Source organism: Diabrotica virgifera, chromosome 1, assembly GCF_917563875.1.
Source record: "Diabrotica virgifera virgifera chromosome 1, PGI_DIABVI_V3a".
In the NCBI taxonomy this organism is placed as follows: domain Eukaryota; kingdom Metazoa; phylum Arthropoda; class Insecta; order Coleoptera; family Chrysomelidae; genus Diabrotica; species Diabrotica virgifera.
The window spans coordinates 102,183,166-102,194,971 of NC_065443.1; the positions used below are offsets into that span (position 1 = coordinate 102,183,166).

The 11,806-nt window shown below is 31.2% G+C and overlaps 1 protein-coding gene across 1 annotated transcript in view; it reads right to left on the bottom strand.

The window, feature by feature from the left end:
- Positions 1 to 9,338, bottom strand: part of LOC114333210 (uncharacterized) — a 197,859-nt gene extending 188,521 nt beyond the window's left edge. Inside the window, exon 1 of the mRNA XM_050660558.1 lies at positions 8,948 to 9,338. The gene's annotated coding sequence lies outside the window, so the exon portion shown is untranslated. The remainder of the gene's footprint in view (positions 1 to 8,947) is intronic.
- Positions 9,339 to 11,806: the final 2,468 nt, after the last annotated feature.

Here is an 11,806-nt window from a genome sequence, read left to right on the forward strand (position 1 = left end):
GTTTCAAGAAGTGTGTATCTATGTCCTTTTCCAATATTATTTTATTTGTATATAAACTTGTTATAAGCAATTTTACATTTTCATGCAGTATACAAAGGCATGTATCCCTTCCCGTTAATTTTTGAGAGATGACCCAAAATGGGCGAACTTTACAAAATAAGGCATATGACACTTTCAATGATGGATACTCTGACTGAAACTTGTGAAATAAATTCTTTAAGGTATTGTTTAGGTATCTTTTTTGCATTTTTTGGCATTTTCTTGTAACTGTATATTTTTTACCAGGGCATATACGAGAGTTTTCTTCTTGTAAATAGAAGTCATGTATGGTCTTTTTTAAAAAGCTAAAACCAGTAAATGATTTTCTTTCGTATTTAAAAACTTCTGTTCTATTCCTATTGGCCCTCCTTAAACCTGGAGGAAGGAATTGTTTGGCATATTTCAGTAGTTTATATTTTCTCAAGTTGGGACCCTCTATTGCCTTTGTAAATATTTGTTTGGACTTGTCATCTTTTAGGGATAAAAATTTAGAAGAAAGATCTTCTTTTAGAGCTTCTCCAAAAAGTAATTGTCTTTTTACTTCCTTAGGGACTGTTGGTGAATTTTTAAGTAGTTCTGTAACCTTTGACTGAGGAGATAAAACCGACTTTTTTTTCTTAATGGCTCTGTAAAATCTTTTTTTATACATTTCAAATTTACATTTTAATTTTTTATTTTCCTGTTGAGTTTTTTTTAGTTCCCTAAATAATTTCGTTTGGTTTCGTCTTTTAACCCTTTTTCCTTCCCTTTTTTGTCTGCTTACACTGCTAATAGGTGTACTACTAAATGATGAAGCAAAACTAGTGGACGGTTCATTTTCCTCAAAATTTACTTCTGGGTTTTGTTCTTCAGGCTCACCATTCTCACTGACTGGAGGTGTATTGTCATTTAAATTTTTGAAAAATTTCTGCCGGTTTCTATATTTTTTGAATTCTCCTTCCAAGATTTCCTTTTTGCTTTTAGTTCCCTGCGACTTAAATCCTCTTTTAATTTAACAATGCCCTTTTCCTTAGCTTTTTCATATATTTGATGTTTTTTTTCCTGCTCTATTTTATATCTTTCTGCGTTATTTTTAATTTTTTGTCTCCTTTTTTTTTCGCATTCCCTTTTTTTACGTTTTCTTTCTTCTTCACTTTGCTTTTTGCGTGCCATTATTTACTAGTCAAAGTTAGTTTTTCAAAGTAATCTACAAAGATAAAAAATAAATCATTAGCATGGCATAACATCATTAGCGTGGTTTAATTTGTGCACGCTAATGACGAAAATAAATAGCAACTCTAATGACAAAATGTGTATATTTTCTTATAAAAATTCCCTCAGTATTTTTTGAATAAAGAAAGATATTCTAATTAAAAGCTTATTTATTAGTGCCAAATATGATCATAAGTTAACTTTTTTAATTTTGATTTTTTCTGAAAAACTTACCTCCACTCTAATGACGAAGCTTAATACACGACCACGTGCACGTACTTTTTAACGCGTATCTCTGAAGACTAAATAAATATTGCGCAGGAAAAATACCTTAACTGTATTGTTGGAGGGGATAGAAATTTAAATATAAACGGTAATTTCCGGTTGGGTATATCACGCGGGAATTTTAAACTGTTAACTGTTGGTCCACGCTAATGACGCGGACAGTTGGGGACAAACTTTAAGCTGTCATATTAAGTTATTTATATTACATTTTAAAACTGTTGTTGTATGGTTGGAATAAGTGGTTATTAGGGTACATGTAAACTATTACAAAATAAGTTATTAAACCTCCATGATGAAAATATTGCTATGGATTCATTGAAAAATCAAGTCGGGGACATCCACGCTAATGATTTTTAAAATTTATTTATTTTTTTTAAATAAGAAAAAGAGCAAAATATATAAGTTTTTATAAATTGTTTAAATTATTCTAAGGACAAATGTTCTAACAAAGCAAAAAAAATTGGTTTCTATTAGTTATTTAAAAAAAAACAAGAGGGACCTTAAAATGTTAGCTTGGGGAGAAAATACCATGTAATTATAAAAAAAGAATAGATAAAAACAAAGAGATTTATTTCTGTTTAGAACAGTATGCCCCATTTGCGGCTAGGTGCTCAGTGCACTAAGTCAACATAGTATGCAGGTAGTAACTGTGATATAAAAACACCCAAGTTTACATGGCGCTTTTTACCTCTCAAATTATTTGAACATAGTGTTCTATTTTTTTGGTAATTTTGTTTTCGTGGTCATTAGTACCAAGTGTAGTATACCTCTAGAAAGCTCTTGCAGAGCTGAGTGAGTTAAAGGAATAAAAAGAAAACAACACCATGTCGGCATAGTGTAGTTTACCTCCGAGGTCCAGATGTATTTGCTTAAGTTGTTGTTTGTTCTGGAAGCTGGTGTTATTCTTTCCTTTTTTATGTGTCCTTATAACAGCAAATCTACTAAGATGTAAATTAGAGCTAGAGGGTCAGATAAAATAGAACAAGGGATAATAATAATAATAAATAGGTATCCACTATCTAGCTACAGAAAGCTCTAAACAAAAGTGAAAGACCAAGTGAATAGAGCAAGCAGAGCCACAGGTTGCCTGAATCAAACAATATGGAAAAATAAAAATATTGGAAAACAAATGAAAGGTAGAATTTACAAAACAGTTGTCAGACCAATAATGACATACACAGCAGAAACACAACCTGACACAGAGAGGACTAAAAGAATGCTAGAAACAGCAGAGATGAAAGCCCTTAGAAAAATTGATGACAAGCACTATGGGACAGAACTAGAAGTACAGATATACAATGAAGGTGCAAGGTAGAAAACATTAAGAACTGGGTAAGAAACAGAAGAGTAGAATGGAATGACAACAGTATGATTACAGTATTAATACATCTCTTCTTTCATCACAAACTGTAATCAAAGATCTTGGAATCAGTGGCGACGTGTGACTTTTTCTAAAGTGTTACCAAAACCAGATATTAAATATATACCAGATATATTATCTATATATATATATATATATAATGTATTTTATAAATATTTTTATATATACAGTGTTCCCATACATCAAAGTTTGTTCGACTAGACACCGTGAATTTTCAGCTTGCTATTAATCAACTTTTTTTTGGTACGCGCGATCCAGGTCTATTATAAAAATAGATGAAATAAAATTAAAAAATTAAAAATTTAAGAAATTATATAAAGTATCTACAAACTAAAAACATATTTGTTGTTTTTAGGTAAAATATGTATTATATCACCTTTATACTTTATTAAAAAATCCAAATTGTATAATTAGTATACTAATCAGTACATTCATTTGTCATTTTTAGCCTAAAATATTAAATAATTTTTATTTTATTGATTATACACTACAATGTACTGTATAATCAATATTATTATATGTCATATTATAATAATGTTTTTGTTAATTAATATATTTCGACAAGTAATTAAAATCGATTAATATAATTTATATAGGATAAAAAGGTATAGATATATTATCTGTATAATAAGCAAGTACAGTTACAAGTTATAAACTAATAATTAATAATGCATATTATGCAATAATCGAATCCAAAGGGCCGGTACGGTTAACTAACCGGAGTTTAATCGAGAAAATACCGGCCCTAAGAATAACAAACTTCATAGTAGAGTATTTATTGGTAATAATGTACAAATGTACTTTTACAGGTCAGCAATAATTAAAATTGTCTAAAATTACATTAAAAGTTGACAGTACTTCAGTAAAAAAAACCTATTACTAAAGTTTAAAAACTAAACACTAATTAAATTACAGGACAAAACAAAATTTAGATCTGAAGTACTCCTCAAATGAGTAGAAAGCACCCATCAGAAGATAATTTTTAATTTGTCTCTTAAATTGGTTAAAATCAAGACTTTTAATAGATATTGGTATACAGTTATAAAATTTCAATGCTAGGTATCTGGTTCCATTTCTGGTCCTCTCAAGTCGACTGAAGTCTGGTACAAGGGCATCATGATTTCTAGTCTGATAAGTATGCTGTTGTGTTTTATACAGATCTACATTTTGATGAACATACAACAGGCACTGCATAATGTACACAGAAGGTAGTGTGAGAATCCTCAGGTTTCTGAAAGACTGCCTACAATCGTCCTGATAACCCTGACCTGTGATTATGCGAATACACTTTCTCTGCTGACCAAACACCTTATCTATATGGCAAGAGTGTCCCCAGGAAAGGATTGCGTAAGTTAGTCGTGAGTGAAAGTTGCTGTGATATGATGTAAGAAGGGTTTGAAGGGAGGTAACCTTAGATAGGTTTCTAAATAAAAAGAGTTGGCTTGAGAGCTTTTGGGAAAGTTTCAGTATGTGCCGTTCCCAAGTGAGTCCCTGATCAAGATAAACACCAAGAAATTTAGCTTCCTGTGAACAATCTGTTAAAATGGGATGTGTAATGGTGTTATGTCTTAGGGTAAAGTTCACTGTTTGTGATTTTGAGTTATTGAGAGAGAGACGATTTGCCAAAAACCATTGGAACAAATTGCTCTCTGTGGTCTCAAGATCAATATCACTGATTTGGGAAGGGTGGTAACTTTGATAGCATGTAGTATCATCAGCAAATAGGACTGTGCTTACCGGGCCCTCTTGTGAAAATCCCAAGTCATTTATATAAATGAGAAATAATATTGGACCTAGAACTGACCCTTGAGGCACTCCATACATCAAAGGTTTTTTATCAGATTTAAGCTGGTTAAAAAACACATACTGAAATCTATCTGATAGATAAGACTCAATCAATTGAATAGACATAGGATGAAAATTATAGGCATGTAATTTTTTAAGAAGAATACTATGAGTGACACAATCAAAAGCTTTAGTAAGATCAAGGAACGAGGCAAGGGTATCAAGAAAGTTTTATTCATAAATGGAATTATAATTATTACCTATAATTATAATAATAATTAAAATTGCATTTATTAAGTCTGATATTCTTACGGTCGGTATTTTCTGTACCGATAGACACTGGCCCTACCTAGCGTCACCAAATTAAAATTTGGTAACACCAATACGCGGTGTCAGAGCCATCGTCCCCGCAAAATTTTCAGAGACGATCCAGTCAAAGATCCTACTATCGTTGCCACTCACAGAAGTGGTAAACGGCGCGGTGCACAGTAAGGGCACAGTATAAATATGGAACCTCTTTATACTGTGGTAAGGGCGTATTATAATAGCGTGCAACCGATTTTACATAAACTCCCTGATATTTTCGTGCGTCTAGTTGGCTATTTTACTGAATTAGGTAGATACTATTAACAAATATTTCTATTTTTAAAAAATATAAGTGGAATTATTTCATAGTAGTCATAAAATCTTTATTTACAAATTTTAACTGTTACCAATGGTAACAATGGTTACATGGACGCTTCGCCAGTGCTTGGAATATGGCTAGATACCTCACTAACTTTTCATGAGCACTTTAAAACCATCATTAACAAATATTTGAGGCTTCTTGGATATATCAAACGAGTTACTTCTGATTTTACGTCCATCCAACCATTAAAGATTCTATATTGTTCGTTGGTTAGATCTCATCTGGAATATTGCTCTTCGGTGTGGTCTCCCTATTATCAGTTGTATAGTGATAAAATTGAGAATGTGCAACATAAATTCCTTAGACATGTTGCGTTTAAACTTGGCCAGTATATGCATTATGACGATATTTTACAGATGCTAAATATTACTACATTAAAAAGCCGTCGATTACATCACGACTTAATTCTATTATTTAAGCTGGTTAACTCACAAATCGACTGCCCAGATATGTTAGCCAAAATTAATTTCGCAGTTCCCAACCGCCAGACAAGACAATTGGTTTCATTTTCTGTACCAATGCATAGAACAAATTATGCTCATTATTCGTTCTTATCTCGAAGCCAAAGAATTGCAAATCAATTTCAGGAACTCGACTTTTCCTACAGCTTAAATAGATTCAAGGCCGTATTGTCAAATATCACTTGACGGCAGTTATTATCAGATGTAGGTACCTACTTTTTATGTTTAATATTTATATTATTGGTCTGTGTACTTTCATGTTTAATTGTCTTGTAATTTTTAGCTTATAAATGTTTTATTTTGTTTTAAACCTTTGACATGTTAATTGTATTTTTTTAAATTATTGTACTTGTTTTAAAATTGTACTTATTTTGTAAAATGGGTTCACCCGTAAATAAATAAATAATAATAATAACAAAGAGTAGTAAGGAAGGCAATAGGTGATAGATGGTTTCACAATAGGAAGATGATCAGTGGGAAGACCCTGAAAACAATAGATCAATAATTTACTGGATGCACATTGAAAAAACCTATACCCTGTTTTTAAACCAGGCGGAGTAATCTCAAAAGGCAGATTCACACCCAATAATGGCACTAGAAAAATCACCAAATACATCTTCTTTTTTGGTTGATCATGCCGGTCTTCCACAGTAATCTATAAATATTATATTATACAGTAGAACCCCGATTATCCGTGCTCCTAGGGACCGAAGGGTGGCACGGATAATTGAAAAGCACGGATAATCCAAACAAGTATTTGTTATGTATAATACATATGCACGTATAAACATACATATGTACGTACCTACCATAAAAAATTACAGAAAAAATAAATCTTTCATTATGAGTATCTCTTTCATCATAATATAGAGTCAAAACCTCAAAAATGCAACTTGAGTAATAGAAAATCATAGCACGGATAATCCACAGCATAGATAATCCGCACCCGGATAATCGGGGTTTTACTGTACTAATATGTCGCTAAAAAGTTCTAAAAGCTAGTGTCTTTTATATAAAAGCAGACTAAAAGTTTAAAAATTAAAGGAATAATGCAAAAAACACAAAAACTCGCCAATAGATTATCAAATTTTCTATTTTATTTAAAAGTACCGAATTTGCCAATATAGTTACCAATTCATCCACTACCTCATTATCTTTGATTCCAGCATATCCTTTTACCCAGATAAAGACGAAGCCATTGCTATTATATTTAAATCTAGCAATTTACTTCTTAATACCGCATAACAACTAAGTGTTATGTTTTTTGGTTATTAGTTGTGATACTGCCTCAAGGGCAGATAAAGAATCTGATAGTACTCTGATACTGTGTCTTGTTTTTCCAAAGTTCTGTTCTGTTGGGCCTCTTTCAATAGCATAAAATTCGGCACTTAAGATAGATGTAAATTTAGGTAGTCTAAAAGAATTACCATTTTTTATATTAGCAACATAATAAGCTCTACCTGGTCTATTACATGTTTTGGAACCATCTGCATAGATGATAATTAGGAAATTCAATAAGAATTAATTTTGTAATTTTACTTTTTTGGCATGATAAACTAAATGCATTGCAATAAGAAAGGACACACTTTTAAGGGTACAACTGTAAGTAGATAATGCTCCAATCGAATAAATGAAAACATCCAAATACATACTTGAGAATGATGGTGGATGGCCAATGGGATCCTCAACAAGAAATAAAATGCTGTACCAAACAAGCAAGAGACAAGCTTTTTTAAATTTAAACCACTATTTTGTATTCTGTATATTGACGATTTATATAATTTTGCTTGAGAGAGGATCAACTTGATCAAGATATGAAAAATTGGATACCTGGGCCATATCCTGAAAGGGGAAAATAATATTTTATACCTAAACTCCAAAACCTCTCAACTGAAAATCTACAATTGTACTTTACGGACAAAAACTATATATAGCAGTACATTGATGAAGAAAATCTATATCTTTTTTTTTTATTAAAGTCTTAATGCACAAAGCATTAAAAATAGGTGTCAGGAATTCTGATACATAAAAATAGACCAGAATATAAAAAACGAACAAAAACAGTTGAGAGGTTTTGGAGTTTAGGTATTGAATGCAATAACTCAACTAATTATCCAAGGAAAGATTGGGGGCAACAGCGGAGTAGGTCCCATGTCATGGCGTCAAAATATAAAGAACTAGACAAGCATATATGATACTGGTGAGCTTTTGATGTCGCAAAAGACAGACATCTGACCTTTTAACCTTTTGACTGCCACCCACAATAAGTGGTTATTCTCGATATGCCAGCGAAATATTAGACCAATAAGATGAATCATATAAAGAACGTGAGAGTTGCGTTGCTGGCACATAAACAAAGTTTGTCAAAACACGAGAGATGCGTTGCTGGCAGTCAATAGGTTATGATAGTTCATCAACGTACTATATCGGTACAACTCAACACCATAAAAAGAGAAGGCATGTAAGTTTCTGTATGTAGGATTTTTTGTAAATGTTTGTAACCATACATACATTAGTTTGATTTTACCAGTTTACATACACCACTATGATGGTGTAAGAGCAATATGTCAAGTGATTAGTACAGATGTCAAAAATTTATAAATTGTAGTTTATGCTACTGGGTATATAAAAAATAAATAACTTTTTGATTTATACTGAATTTAAAATTATAAAATTTTCACTTAATCTGTGGTGAGAGAACTTAAAATGGGTAAAAACATAAAATATAAATGGTTGACCCCATTAAAGATTTGTCTGTAAAATAAGTTCCTAATTGCCTTCTTTTCCATTTTAAACAATTTGCATTTGTTGCTGTAAATCATTAATTGTAAATATATATTGCAAGTAGTCAAATTTAAAGCAAACATTTTTATCAGACCATACTTCAATATTGAACTAAAACCTTTAGATAAATAACTTATTTATAGAACCAGTCAAACAATAAAGAATCCGTTAAAATAAACAGAATAGGGTATAATTCTGATAATCCTGTTGTATTTAACAAAAATGTGAAGACAGGAATTGGAGTATGTACAACCTTAATAGGCAGGGAAAACCAGATAGCCTATTAAAACGGAAGGGTTGATAATGAACAGGTATTTTGTGCTAAATACTTACATTATTAAAATACTGGAATATTCACGTGCTTGAAAAATATATCCAACTATTAGTTTCAGCTTTCAAACTAAAAACATTAGATGTTCTTATCGCTAGCAGTCTATTAGCTATCGAAACTCTACATTACACAACTCATCTAGGCCACATCTATATCGAGAAAAACGTATATAAAGTACGCACTTAACGATACAACATACAAAATTAATAAAAGCTACACGTTATTAAAATGAGGATCACAAATTACATATGATTTTTGCATGATAACCAGCCATTTTATAAAAATTTTGTTCCAACAATGCACAGCAACACAGCACCCATTTTTACCAACACACAGAGAAAACGGTAGCCGAAATCCGAAATCGTGATTTTTGTTATATTGGCAACAACGTAAATATCTCGTTTTACGACCGGCAGATGGTAGCACCATTTTTCTTCTTTTTCTATAAATCCCGTAGCCATCAACTCTGTTTTCACCTAGTATTATTCTTTTACAAAATTCAATAATGATTCACACTTTACCGATAAAAGCATAAATATGTTATCTTGCACATTATCTCATATGGGACCTTATTATAAATTAACCTTATTATATTAGTTATAATTTCTCCAAAGGATAAATTATTTTTCTTGTAAGAATATATAGGCCACCAATAATACTTCTTGTCACTATGGTTTGTTTTTAAACCAAGAGGAGTAAATTGAAAAGCCAGATTCATACCCAATAAAGTCACTAGAAAAATCACCAAATTGGTCTTCTTTTTTGGCTGATCATTTCGGCCTTCGATTTATGGCAATCCATAAATATTATATTAGGTATACCAAATACTATAGAACGTCCATAGTATTTGGGTATACTAATACGTCGCTAGAATGAGTTCTAAAAACACTTTTTTATACAAAAGCAGACTAAAAATCTAAAAATTAAAGGAATAACGCAAAAAACTCAAAAAAGGCTGATATAACTTACGCTCGATTTCATAATAAGTTAAAGTGGACTTTAAATTTTCAGTTGGCACGTCTATCAACGGAATTACACATTAAAGTGAACTTTAGTTTAGTTAATGTTCACTTTAAGTTGATTATGAAACCGAGCTTTAATTAACCTATGAATTGCCAATAGTTTTAAAATGTTAAAATGTTTAAAACATTAGGGTCAAAATTTTATAACAGTGCGGAGTAAACTTGCCCCAGATTAGACCAATTACAAACAAGCCTTACGGCGCGGTAAATTTGAATTACTTCTCCTGGTTTAAAAACAGACCATAGTATAATTTGAACATGGTTAACTTAGCAAAAGCATTAGGTCCAAAGTAATAGTAGGGGAGGCAAGTACACTTGCAGTTACTCGAGCGTTATGGGGATCTACATATGGATGCCTCAGAAGTCAAACGGTGTAAGTCACATTCTCCCTAAAAATTACTTATGAGATATAACACTTATTATTATATATAATATTATTATTTCCTTGTTTGTATTTATGAATATGTTACCCATATTATGATAAATAAAGACAGTTTATTTGTTTTTAATATCTACTTATATTTCTGCAACTATTGTCAGAAACATCTTAGTATCTCATTTTAAACACTTATTGACTTACACCGATCGGCTTCTGAGGCATCGATATGTAGGTTGTAAAAGTTAGGTCTTCAAATCAAAAAGTTTTCCATTTTAGTGAAGACTTTCCATTTTTTAATTTACTTTTTCATTTCCAACAATCGTCTTTTCCGATTATAGCGCCTTCTATCCATAATTTGAAAAAATGTTTCGAATAAAGGTTAAATACTTATTTTTACGCAAGTAATCTAAATCTACAATAAAAGAAAATAGCGACTCCTATTTAAGATTTTAAAGTAACTCCCTACCCCATCTCCATGGGGGTCATGTTTGGTGTCATTCGATAGATTTTTTAAAAATATTGAATACATGTATTTTTCAGTTTTTCGATCTATTGTTCATTTCGCGAAATATTCGCTTTTCTTTGTGAAACTTTGTGACTCGACCATTTCCTTATATTTATATTATAATATGTATATCCTTATATTATTTCCCAGATTTTTTAAATATACACTGTTCTGCATGTATTTAACTTACATTATCTTAATATGACGAATTCGAGTTTTTCTAAGGATATATTTTTTTTTTCGATTTTTTTTAATGAACTCCCCTGTTTTAAAAGCCATTATATTGTAATGGTACATTTACAGGGTACAAGGTTTCTCCCCATGTGATTTTCTGACGCGCTCGAGTAACTGCAAAAATTCCCGCTTGGGCTCCCCTACCATAATAAAGAATATGTGTGTACTTTGTACGCACGTAATGATTTCAACGAAATAAATGTATTTTAAACAGTTTATTTGTATTTTATTTATATATCAAACTAATTTTAATACTTAGGTACTACTTTCCAAAAAAATATTCTTTTCATTATTTTTAGGTACTACCTATTTTCCTATTCCCGACGAAGACAAATCCAATGACACGAAAATTATTATAAATATATTTACTAAAAACACCAATGTATTTTTTTACCCTTTATTTGCACTGATATATAAATAACTGGAAAGAATTTAGCCACTAACAGCAGACTGTCGGTGTGCGCGTACCTACTTCATACTGTCGTTTTTATAAAAATTTACTCTCGACATTTTTCCCAATCGCGCTCAAATAAGTTCAAAATTGGAATTAAAGATTCCTTTATTACCTCTACGATGCAGATATGTTGGTTCCTAAAGGTTTTTTGATTACATCAATAATAATTGAAAAAAACAATAGTAGGCATAAATTTTATTATAATTTGGAGACATATAATTCGATGGTATTCTGATAAATAATTTCACTGAGCACGTCAATGTTTTC